This window comes from Triticum aestivum, chromosome 1A, assembly GCF_018294505.1.
Source record: "Triticum aestivum cultivar Chinese Spring chromosome 1A, IWGSC CS RefSeq v2.1, whole genome shotgun sequence".
NCBI classification, from domain to species: domain Eukaryota; kingdom Viridiplantae; phylum Streptophyta; class Magnoliopsida; order Poales; family Poaceae; genus Triticum; species Triticum aestivum.
The window spans coordinates 383,876,104-383,889,978 of NC_057794.1; positions in this window are offsets into that span (position 1 = coordinate 383,876,104).

Genomic DNA, 13,875 nt, shown 5'->3' on the forward strand with positions numbered 1-13,875 from the left:
CCCACCACCCACTTGATAGCCACTGTCGAGGACCTAACCAACATGCTTGATTACACCTCCGAAGACATTGACGGTATGGACGACGATGCCGGAGAGGAGCAGGCCCAAAACCCGTCGGTCACCGGACGTTGGACGGCCACCTCCTCGTATGACGTATACATGGTGGATACACCTAAAAACGGTGATGACGATGATGAGAAAAACCCATTCAAGGACGAACCTCCTGAGATACCGCCGAAACGTCGACGTCAGCGGCGCCGCTCTAAATCGCGTCGCGGTAAGAACAGGAATACCAGCACCGAAGACAATGATACCTCGGAGAACACTGAAGACCAAGAAGACCCTACGAAACCAACATCCAAATAGGATGATCGGGAGGACGGGCAAGTTGACCCTGACGAACAAACAGGGAACAACAACTCGGAGGACAACAACCATCTGCCACTCTCCAAGGACGATGTAAGCCTCGGCGACGAAGATTTTATCGTGCCAAAGGAACCCCTCAAACAAGAGTGCTTCAAGCGCCAGCTAACAACCACGACTAGAAGCATAAAAAAGAAACAACAGAAGCTTCAAGCTGACCATGACCTGCTCAAAGATAGATGGACTAATGTCCTGGCAGCCGAAGAATACGGCCTCGAGCGACCAAAAAAGAGTTACCCAAAGCGTAAGCTACTACACCAATTTGACGACGAGGCGTTGGAGCCCATACCAACCATGCGTAATGCGGCTGACGGACCTGATAGATCACCATGTGGCCGGGACAGAACGACAAGTGAAGACGAACACCAACCTGCACCACCTCACCGCAAAAGTAGAGAAACAATAGCTCGGGGATACACATACGACCTACGACAGGACCTGGAAAATAGGGTAGGCCAGACTAGGTCAATCTACGGATCACGGGGGCGTGCTCTGGCATGAGAGGAGGGCTATCAAGGCTGGTGCGATAAGCATAACCAACCCCGGGCTGAAAACCGCATACAGACTCCATCCAAACTACGTCGTAACATGGCCCGATACAGAGGCGCTGCACACCCCCTATGCTTCACCTATGAGGTAATGGAGCACGAGTTCCCTGAAGGGTTTAAACCCGTGAACATCGAATTATACGACAGCACAACAGATCCCGCAGTATGATTGAAGATTTTCTTCTCCACATTCACATGGCTCGCGGTGATGATCTACACGCCATCAAATCCCTTCCCCTAAAACTTAAGGGGCCAGCTAGGCACTGGTTAAACAGCCTCCCAGAAAACTCTATTGGAAGTTGGGAAGACTTGGAAGATGCCTTTAGAGACAACTTTCAAGGCACTTATGTCCGGCCTCCGGATGCCGATAACCTCAGTCATATAGTCCAACAGCCCGGAGACTCGGCCAGGAAATTTTGGACCAGGTTCCTAATTAAAAAGAACCAGATTGTCGACTGTTTGTACGCTGAAGCCCTAGCGGCCTTCAAACATAGCATCCGCGATGAATGGCTCGCCCGACACCTCGGCCAAGAAAAGTTGAAGTCCATGGCAGCCCTTACAGCACTAATGACCTGCTTCTGCGCGGGCGAGGATACCTGGCTAGCCCGTAGCGATAACAGTACCGGTGAACCTTCCACTTCCAAAGCCTGAAACGGCAACAAAAGGCCCCGACGCAACAAACATAAGAGTCAGAGCAACAATGATGATACAGATAATACAACAGTCAACGCCGGATACAGTGGCTCCAAATCCGGTCAATGGAAGAAGCCATTCAAACGAAACAAAGACGGTTCATCAAGCCTGGACCTAATACTTGATCGACCCTGCCTGATCCACGACACTCCTGATAAGCCTGCCAACCACACCAACAGAAGTTGTTGGGTCTTCAAACAGACCGACAAGTTAAACGCCGAGCATAAGGAGAAAGGGTCGCCCAGTGAGGATGACGACGAGGAACCTCGCGCACAGAAAACAGGGGAACAGAAGAAATTTCCCCCCGAAGTCAAAACGGTGAACATGATATACGCCACCCATATCCCCAAGAGGGAGCGCAAGCGCACGCTATGGGACGTCTATGCGATAGAGCCAGTTGCCCCAAAATTCAACCCATGGTCGACCTGTCCGATCACCTTCGATCGCAGGGACCATCCGACCAGTATCCGTCATGGAGGTTCGGCCGCATTAGTCCTCGATCCAATTATCGATGGATTCCACCTTACACGAGTCCTCATGGACGGTGGCAACAACCTTAACCTGCTCTATCAGGACACAATCCGCAAGATGGGTATTGATCTGTCAAGAATCAAGCCCACTAAAACTACCTCTAAAGGAGTGATACCCGGTGTAGAGGCCCGCTGCACTAGCTCAATCACATTGGAAGTGGTCTTCGGTTTGCCGGACAACTTCCGTAGCAAAGACTTGATCTTCAATATCGTCCCCTTCCGCAGCGGCTACCATGCACTACTCGGACGAACCGCGTTCGCTGCTTCAATGCAGTCCTGCACTACGCCTATCTCAAACTCAAGATGCCCTGACCACGTGGAGTTATAACAGCAAATGGAGACACGGAATGCTCCCTCTGCACTGAGTAGCACACCGCGGCCCTGGCAGCGGAAGTACAGGGTGGCCTCATCAAGCCAACTATTACGTCGGCGGCCAAGTCCTCAGACACTGTCAAACAATTCCAGACAACCCCACTGTACAATAGTCCAGCTCGTTAGGAGCTCGATTAGCAATTCGGCCTCCATCTCATCCCCTACTTAATTGTGGCATATGTATCACGCGTACATAATTATGCACTAAAAATACCATGGGAAAGGATGGAGGCATAATAAGGATGATGTCTACAATACGGCTAGACCCTATCATGACACTCACATTTCCCTTTTTCTTTTCTTTTTACTTTTCCAGGTTCCTTACAACCCACACCATCCTTTCGACTGTACCAAGGCCTCTTTCCTTGGCCTATTAGGAAAACACCGGTCGATGATCCTCTCGAAGGACAATATACCAAGGAGAAAAGAAGCATAGACGCGTGTCAGAGTACCTAAAGGATCCTTAAAGATCACCTCGTCCACTTTCAGGACACATGCACAGCTTCCCCTTGTGTTTGGCATGTAAAATAGCCTTGTTGCTTATTGCACTATTTGTATCAATATGTTTTGACGTATCAATCAGACTATAGTGGAAACAATTTTTAGCCCAAACCTAAGTGGCGTTGGCTCATCACTTAACATATGCTTCCCTGTTTTTGTCTGATTGTCATGTACACCTTGGTATGACCTAAATTGCTAGGGGCTCTATTAAGCCGCATACATCTTTTAAATACTAAAACAAAGTCTGAACACTTTCACAAGTGCAATTCGGCGTCCCGGATATAGCATTATATGCATTGGCTCCGAATCATGTCTTTGGTCAATAGTTGGGTTGCCCAGCTCCTGTGCTTGCTGCCTTACATTTCGTCTGATCGGCTAGGGTAGTAAAGGGAGAACTACTTCGATTGTGTTTCTGGTTTACCCGGACAAACACCTTAGTAGAGAAAGCCGAAAACTGACTGTCATGATGCAGCGAGAGCTGGTCAGCTATTCGGTGACTAAGTATAAATCTCTTGCGATTTTCCCCGCATTATGTGATAGGCTGGCCTTCACCCGGCCGGGCATTCACAACACCCAAGTTCGGATAATCGAACAATACTAGGGGCTGTGCCCGCATTCCCATTATAAAACTCCTATGGCTAAGTGAGGGCGATAATGCCGCATAGTCCAATTGCCTGGTTCGCCGCACTAACACCTCCTTCACGGACCAGTACGTTGGGTCAAGTGTGTCTAAGTGTTATCCCGAACACCCCCGTACTACCTATGTGGGGGCTGAAGCCGACGACTGGCCAACTCTCAGATGTCATAAACAGTCGCACAGGAGGAGATATTTTAAAGTAAAATAAGCAACATATCATACATAAGCCTTGTTCCATGATACAGGATTGGACAACATAGATACATTCATTCAAAAATGATGTCGTTCGAACATTGGCCCTCTAGAATGCGGGATCCTTTCAAGACATCATCAAAGTACCGCTCCGGCGTACGGTGATCTTTGCCTGCGGGCGGTCCCTCAGTTGCAAGCTTGACGGTGTCCATCTTCGCCCACTTCACCTTCACACAAGCGAAGGCCATCCACGCACCTTCGATGCAGACCGACCGCTTCACAGCATCAAGCCGAGGGCAAGCACTAACTAGGCGCTTCACGAGACCGAAGTAGCTACTGGGCATGAGTTCGGCAGGCTAGAGACAGATTATCAAATCCCTGATGGCCAATTTGGCTACCCTATGTAGTTCGGTCGACTGCTTCAACTGATCGCTGAGGGGAACAGGATGCTATGGCGCAAGGTACTGCGACCAGAACAGCTTCTCCGTTGAGCTCCCCTCTTTGGCCCGGAAGAACTCCGCGGCATCAGCAACACTCCGGGGCAGGTCCGCAAACACTCGTGGAGAACTCCAAATCCGGGTTAGCAAGATATACCTTTTCCTCACAAATTTTCTCTGCATGTTAAAGGCCTTACCCGCCGCAATTTGGTTTGCCTCTTGGATTTCCTGGACAACGCTTTGGGCTTCGGCCCAGGCTTCCTGTGCGGTTTGAAGTGTCTTAGCAAGTTCGAAGTTCTACTCCGAACTCTTGCATTCTAAGGACTCGCATTTGCTGATGGCATCCTTGAGCTCTTGCTGGACTTCCTCCACCCGCGATTCATGTCTGAGGTGGGAGGCTCGTTCCTCCTCCACCTCCTTCTTAGCCTCGGACAGTGCACTCTTGAGGGCCTCGACCTCAGATGTGTCAGCTGCAAATAGAATTATAACACTCATTGGGATACCACATCATAGCCGACATCATTTCAGACGTGTTCCACTATTACATACCTTGCTTTTTTCTAACTTCCGCCTTAGCTCGGATGCTTCTACGGCATGGGCAGCTGACGCCTGTTTCGCAGCCTGCTTGTTCAAATAGATATGTGCGTTAGTCTCCTGCATGAGTTATTAGATCCTCTGTTCGGTTTTCTTTTCAAACACCGAAGAGAGTCTCAGGGGCTACTATCTATACACATGCATTCTTTTATACAGCTAAAAAGACACCGTAAGACACATACCTCAAAGCCTCTTAAAAGGCTAATGTAGGCCTCGCTCAGTCCGCTTTTCACGGGCTGGACCTTTTCAATCACCATAGCCATAAGGGTACAATGTTCGTCCACAATGGTGGCGCTCTGAAGCGCTCTCACCAGAGTGTCCGGTGCCTCCGCATTGACAGAGGACACCGGTGTTGTAGGCACTCCCCTTCTCGCAAAGAGGGTTGCTCATCTGTTTCCGGAACTGTGTGGGTTTCCGGAGCGACATTTGGTTGGGGGACAAACTGGACATGGCCCTCGTCTCCAGTCTTCATGGGGGTTGGTTCCCCCATGTTCTCGGCAGCCGAGGTGTCACCCTTCGGCACCGTCTTGGCAGCCTCCGGCACCTCTCCCTGTTCCGGAAGGGTCCTTTGGGACGACAGCTCGGTGTTGTCCGCTGCAGTGGGGGAGGAAGCTGGTGGAGGCGAATCACACTCCATCATGTTCAGACCCAACGAATTCCTAGTAGAGGAAGATCGCTGGGGGAGGACATGAACCGGACTGCAGCATGTAATTTAAGCATGTTATAACTATAAGACAGAAAAGCCGGATATATATATATATATATATACCTTGGATTACTTACGATCCGGCCAGGGGCTTCGGCCTTGGCGCCACTCATCGGCGTCCGGCTCGGAGTCATCCGTAAGGGAGGTCCTCCCTTTCTTGGACACTTCCGCCTCTAGATCAGCGAAAGCTGCCCTTTTCTTCTTCTTCTCCCCCTTAGGTGAGGGATCACTCTCTTCCTCCTCCTCTTCCTCTTCGTGAAGGGAGGAGGGGTTTCGATGTCTTCAGACACTACGCCTAAGGCACCTTTACGGCGGAGGCCACTCTTGGCCTCCTTGCCCTTCTCCTTGGCCTTCTTTTCCGGCGCCTGGTACGGCGCCAGGACCAGCATCCTCGTCAACAGAGGAATAGCTGTGTCTTCGGGCAGTGAAGCCAGACAGTGAATCTGTTCTGCTTTCTTTGTCTAGCCCTGCAAAAGAAAATGGAGAGTTTGGTGTGCTCCTTGGACTCGCAAAGTAAGGTTATCAAAGAACTTATGGGGGTCGCAACATGGGTGCTATCGTAGCCGAGGTCTTCGGTTGTCTCCGGCCTTGACTTATGGTTCTTGAAGAGCAGCTTCCACATGTCTTCATGCTTCATGCCGAAGAATCGCTGCAGGTTCCGGGGACTGGCCGGGTTGAACTCCCACATAAACTCTTGACGCGCATGACAAGGGAGAATCCGGTGGAAGAGCATCACCTGGATCACGATGGCGAGACTGGTATTTTTGTCTACCATGCTCTTGATGTGCTTCTGCATCATCATCACCTCGTTAGATGATGCCCAGTCCAGGCCCTTATTGAGCCAGGACGTCAGCCGCATTGGGGTCCAGACTTGAACTCCATAGGAGCAGCCCATGTGGAGTCACGGGGATCTGTGACATAGAACCACCCCTGCTGCCATCCCTTCACTGTCTCCACGAAGGTGCCCTTGGTCCAAGTGACGTTGGGAAGTTTTGCTCACCATAGCGCCACCGCAATCCGTGTGCTAGCTGTCCATCACTTCCGGCTTCACATTGAAAACCTATAGCCATAGGCGGAAGTGGGGGGAAATGCGAAGGAATGCCTCGCATACGACAAGAAATGCCGAAATGTTAAGGAAATAATTTGGGGCTAGATCGTGGAAATATAGCCCGTAGTAAAACATGAGGCCGCGGACGAAAGGGTGAAGGGGAAACCCTAGTCTGTGAAGAAAATGAGGGATAAACACTACCCTCTCGCTAGGCTTTAGAGTGGGGATGATCTGCTTTTTGGCTGGGAGCCGGTGGGCGATCTCCTTGGCCAGGTACCCCACTTCTCAGAGTTCCTTGGTGCTTTTCTCCGTGACGGAGGAAGCCATCCACTTGCCCTGTGCTCCGGATCTGGACATGGCTGGAGTACTTTCCGAGAACGGATAGGATTGAAGCTTGGGCACTGGAGCTTGAGGCCGGATGGGCTGAGGAAGGGGAAGGCATGGGGTAAAAAGGGGGAATCTTATCTCCTTATAAAGGCAGTGAATATCATGCGTCCCCCATGAGCCTTAAAGCTCGCCTATTTCCAAGGAATCGTGTGGAACGGCACGGTTGGGTTTCCCAAACCCACATTGATGAGAATCACATAATAAGGGGGCACGATCTCTGCTTTGACAAGATGTGTCGTCAGTGGTTGCGTCTCAAAACGCTAAATGGGAGGTCGAAAAACGATTTGAAATAATAAAATGGCCAGCTGTAACGTCTCGCCAGTGAAATCTTCAGAGGACAAAAGTTATCCGTATTCTGCCCTTGTAATTTGGAGGAATGACTATTGTACAGAGCCGGATATAGTACTAATGATCAACTACTTTGAAGTATTCGGAGGAGGAACCCGTCTTGCAATGCCAAAGACAATCTGCGCGCCGGACACATTGTCATTGAAGACTGGTTCAGGGGCTACTGAGGGAGTCCAGGATTATGGGGTCCTCGGGCGTCCGAGCTATGTGATATGGGACGGACTAATGGGCCGTGGAGATACAAGACGAAAGACTTTCCCCGTGTCCGGATGGGACTCTCCTTGGCATGGAAGGCAAGCTTACACTACAAAAAAATACACTTCCGTGATGATACATGTTTGTCACAGTAGGTCGCGTTTTCTGTCATGCATGTACATTCATGACAAATTTATGACAGAATCAAGATAGTCATACATGTGCTGTCGTAGAAGTGTTCCATGACATTACCAAAATTATCATCACGGAAGTGTCCACTTCCATGACGATAAATAGCGCGTCACAGAAGTGCTTTCGTCAAGGGTGACCGACACGTGGCATCCACCGTAACGGAACACCGTTAAGCTATCGGGTCGGGTTTTGGATTCGATAACCCGTTAACATCCCCGACCAATGGGGATTTTCCACGTGTAAAATCATCATTGGCTGGAGGAAACATGTGTCGGCTCATTGTTGGGACAGATGTCAACCACTCATTGGACGGAAGGCGCCTATGATATGTCGACACATGGCACGACCCAACAGAGGCCCATTCCTGTGAAAAGGCCGCCCCGTTTGACTTGGTCAAAAGATGGTGGGCCGGCCCATGGTAAGCCTGTTAACGGCCTGTTCGAATATAGCCCATTTACAGCCCGCAAACCCAAGGTCCGTTATGCCCTATCCAAATTAGGCCCAGTAGCGTCATCTGGGCCATCCAATATGATTCCCGCCCGTTTTCACTTCTAGCCCATGTATGGCCCATGACGTCTTTCGGCCCATATGAGGCCCTGTAACTCTTGGCCTACTAACGGCCCATGGTGAAACTGGCCCGTAATGAATAGTGTATCACTTTACACCCATTAACGGCCCGTGGTGAAACTGGCCCGTAATGAACAGTGTATCACTTTATACCCATTAACGGACCGTTATTCCGTTGGGCCATTTCCAGCCCATGTTATCTTTCGGCCTTCTCAGTGCCCATTTATTCTTGGGCTCATTTCCAGCATTCATTTACTTACGGCCTGTTACTATCATTTTCTGCTTGTGGGCCAAATTCAGCCCGTGGTTACAGTCAGCCCGTTTGTGGTCCGTTAATACATTGGGCCGATTTCATAGCGTCATCAAATACGGCCTATTAACGATGGCCCATTATGGTCGGCCCATGAACGGACGATTCCAACTCTAGCCCGTTTACGGCCATAATGCGGTCTATTTGGCCCATGTTTGGCCAATCGATTATACGGCCCGCAGAAGGCCCATTGTTTCTACGGCCCGTAGAAGGCCCGTTGTTTCTACGGCCCATAGAAGGCCCGCTGTTTCTACGGCCAGTAGGAGGCCCAGTGTCACTACAGTAAATATTAGCCCATGGTTATTGTGGCCTAGTTTTAAAAAATAGGTTATTACAGCCACGAGCTAACCGTGGAAAAAGAACTGCAATGACTACAAGCAAAAAAATAAACAAGACAACAAGGAAATAAATAAGCAAGCAACTAACACTAGGCTATCACGGCTATTACACATATTACATCCACTGGGCATCAAAGTTCGCCACCAATGCAAATATAGGGAACAAAGCAGCATATCATATACACTGGTTGTCAAAGTTGGCGACCAGCGCAAATAAACGCCGCAGCAAAACAAATCTAGAACTGAAACCACTTTAGAAGATCTCAAGAAACAATATCCTGGGTACCCATAATGCTGGCAAGATGCTTAGCAAGCTTATTAACTTTCTCTTGTTTGGCGCTAAAATCCTCCAGCGCTTGCTGTTGCACCAGAAAATATGCATCTGAATTCTGCAGGGACTTCCTCAGTCCTTCAGCTTCCTGTCGTAGCACATTTGATCTATGTCTTTCAACTTGAAGTTGAGACTCAAGAAGACGAACTGATTCAGGCAGCGAGTTCGAAGAGCTTGTGCCAGTAGTAGTGGCCAGTAACTCGAACACTACATCAAGACAGGACTTTTGGGTTCCCTCACTGTCATCAAGATAGTTTTTATCAGCTTTCTTGGAGATCAATAGGGATGTCTCACTATCTTGAACCTTATCTGCATTACTTCCTTTACCATTGGATAACGCTGTACTTTTCTCCAATATTTTGTCCGCATTCTAAAAGAGAAACAAGCAGACACATCACATGTTTACCATGTTGTATATGAAACTCATTTTGGTAAATGAGTTCAGTAGTAAAGTAGACATGATAACAACATGAAACAAACATATATCTATGTACCATGGTCACTCTATGGTCTATATCATTCTAGTTTTTGTTGCCAAATCAAGATAGAGACACAGTTCAAATAATATTTGTTCAAGACAAAGCAGAATAGATAGAATATAAGTGTGGGTAACTATAGAGCAATAACAACACTTGTAATGTGCATGACATGAGAACAGAACTGTTTATTCAATTGAAACTGAAATCAACATAGAGCAGGTTACAACAGCAAACCAGTTAAAGAAACAGGTTTAAAACATACCTGTTGCGCCATTGGAGTTTCAATTCCATCCTTCAAATTTGAAAATAGTTGGTATGAGTAAATACAGTCATGCAAGAGCAAAGTAGTATGAACCATAGCTACAGAACCTGAACTGAGAACAAATCTTCTTCTCCTTTAAGCGTTGAGTTGGGATTCAGAGTGGTGGTCCTCGTGCTTTGGGCACTACTGTTCCCTTACTAACTTCTCGTGTTTGGGTGCTCTGTGGTGGAGACGGTGCTGTGTCAAATGGAACTGGGTTACTATCTGCCGGGGTTGGGGTTAGAAGGGGTGTAGCTGGTTCTCTGTCCAACTGGGTAGGGGTACAATCTGCGAGAGTCTGGGTTATGTGTGGTGGATCTGGTCCTTGGGCAAGTACAACCATGGTTCTATCTTCATCAACTGGTATCACTATCTTTTCTGAACACCGTGTTGTTACTCCCTTATATACTGTCATCACGCTCTCCAATTCAAATGGCTGATAAACAAGAAAAGTAATTGAAAGTATAGACATTGTATGATAGACATGTGCAATGGATAGTGGGGAATAAAAGAGGGCATGAAATAATTCATATTTATGTTGTCTAACCAAACATGATAGCATGACACAATTTCACATTATGATGGCTAACTAAAAAAGATGGAAAGACATAGTTCAAAATATGAGACTATGTAAACAGGATGACATGACATAACTATATAATGTGTTTATTAAATAGGCTGGCATGCCATAATTCACATACATTCACGGATAGAATGCCATAATTCAAAATATGATGACTGTAAACACTAAACAGGATGAGATGATATAACTATATGATGTCTTTATTAAATGGGTTGCCATGCCATAATTCAGATAGATGATGTGTAGGTACTATGTAAACATGATGGCATGATATAATTCAAATATATGATTTATATAGTAAGCAAGTAAGCAGATGGCAATCCATATATGATGTAAAAACTAAGCAATGCAAGACAACATGCATGACATGGGTAATATAACCCTGCCAAGTTTGAGCATAGACCTCAGGGGGAAAATAGGACTGGTCATCAGTCTCTGAATCCTCCTCTAAGGAGCTCTCTGTAACCAGCAAGATGTCTGCTTCAGCAGGTAGCATTGTCTGCTCTGAATACCTTGTTTTCGCTCCAGATACTTCCATCACCGCTTCAAATGGCTGATGCACAGGAAGAGTAGTTGAATATACAAACATTGTCGACAAATGGAACACGTAATACAAAAAAATGATAGCATGATATAATTCACATACATGATGATTGGCTAAACAGCATGGCGTTGCATAATTCACATATATAATGCCTTTTCAACAAGATAGCATTGTATAATTCACATATATAATGTCTTGCAACAAGATGGCAATGCATAATTCACATATATGATAATTAGACATTGAACAGGTGCCATTCACACAAAGCATGTCTAAACTAATCAAATGACATAGCAATGCGAGACACCATGCACACGATATGAGCAACATAATCCTGCCAAGTTAGAGCATACACCTCGGGGGGGGATAGGACTGTTCATCTGTCTCTGAATCCTCCTCTGAGGAGCTATCCGTAACCAGCGAGATATGCGCTTAGTCAGATAGCATAGTCTGCTCTGAAGAACTTGTTTTCACTTCAGAATTTTCCATCACTGTGTCAAATGGCTGATGCACACGAAGAGCAGTTGAATGTAATAACATTGTTGACAAATGTAATATGTAATGAAAAAAAGGATGGCCTGATATAATTTACATATAAGATGACTGGCTAAGTAGGATGGCATTGCAAAATTCACATATATGATGCCTGTCTAAACAAGATGGTGTTGCATAATTCACATAAATGGTGAATAAACTAAACAGATGGCATTCACACAAAGGATGTATGAACTAAGCAGATGACATATTTGATGTATAAACTAAGCAATGCAAGACACCATATGCATGATATAACCAACATCAGCATGCCAAGTTAGAGCGAAGACCTCAGGGGGTAAATAGGAGTTGTCTTCTCCTTCCGAATCCCCCTCAGAACATATATCTTCCTCTCGATTACAATCCGAAATGCATGGAGGGGGGCTGCCTTTGCGCCTACCATGGAGCGACGTCTGCATGAAATTTTATTGCCATGCAAGGCTTGTCTCTTTTACTCTACATGTTCAGTTGCATTGTTCACAATAACTGTCATGTATAGGAATAAAACATAATGAGATTATGTAAGGAGTGCATGCAGAAATCCAGAGTGATGGTAGCAACCTGTGGATAGACCAAAAACCAATAATAGCAGGCAGATAATGGCTTCAGTTAAAAAATACAGATAATGGCTTCTTTACTGTTTGTTTCCCACACAACATGAAACTCATAGTAGACACCGGAGATTAACCAGATAGTAAATAGATACTATTGATAGCGGCCCTGATATGTACCCCACAACCATTTAAAAACTCAAGTTTGACCATTAGTTTGGAGCTGACTCAGAGTCTAATCGGTGAACAGGACGATAAAGTAGCATGTAATATTAAGCGATGCATAATGTAAGCAGACACGAAAGAGTGCGACCTCTCTTGCGGACCCGTGTAGTCCTCGAGGTCATATGCTCGGTTGATGATGGTAGTGCAGTTTTCATGGCTGCCAGCGGCGGGGAAGAAGATCTGAGGCGGCGAAAGACAGTCTGGAGGCCAGATCCCTACTGTGCTGGACCCTTCTGTCATTGGAGCAGCCAAGCTGTGGTGGACGACGGTGCAGAAGGAGCGGGACAAACCACGCAAGGTTTTCTTTGACAACTATCTATAAGAGAAGTAATTCTGTAAGGGCTTGTTTGAATTGGAGGATTCCAACAATGCAGGGATAGGAAATAGACAGGAATAGGATAGGAATGCTCGTGGAAAACAAAGAATTTAAAAACACAGGATTTCTGCCAATATGGGTGTTTGATTCACAACAATTGGAAGATCGCGGGATGCAAAGAAGCATGGTGAGATTAAGTCAAACCACAAGAAAATGTACGGTTATAATGCTATTATGCTACTATCTCTTAGTCTTGTGCTTCATGAATAGGAATTTGAAAAGGAGGACAAGTGAAAATTAGAATTTGTACGTTTTTTCTTTCAAGGAGACACTAAAGGAACAAATCCGTGTGCTCAGTGGACAATATATATAACATGTAGAGTAAAAAAGAGATGCAACAAGTGTACAACCTCTTTGGCGAAGCCATGTCAATCTCAGTGTGATTGGGTTGGCCGGTGAGGATGCTCTGGCTGACTTGGCTGTCGGAGGAGGGGAAGAAGATCTTAGGCGTCTGGAGATGGAGCCCGAGGTACTGCTCCGCTGTGATGGAGGGTTTCGTCGTTGGAGCAGCTCCGGTGAGTTGTACGACGCCGAGGCTGAAGCAGAACAAGAGAGACAACGAAGAATGTTAACCTGAGTGGAATTCTAATAGCATCTCCAATACATGACGTAAAATACATAAACACAAAGTGCTAGATGTAAAATACATCAGCCGCTCATCTCTGAACTTAACTGTCGAAACTGAATTTAAATGTCGAAACTGAACTTAACTATTGAAACTGAACTTAATTGTTGAAACTAAATTTTGTTGTTGAAACTGAACGCACTAGCAAGGTGAGGCTACACGTCGGTCGACTGACTTTTTCATCTCTGGTCAGTCGATTTTGCAGCCATTGGATACGAAATCAAGGGCATGCGGTTCATCTTCAACCTCCACCCCCCTGAGCCGGCCAAACAGTAGCCCCCCCGCCGCCCACGGCCGGTGGTTTGCCG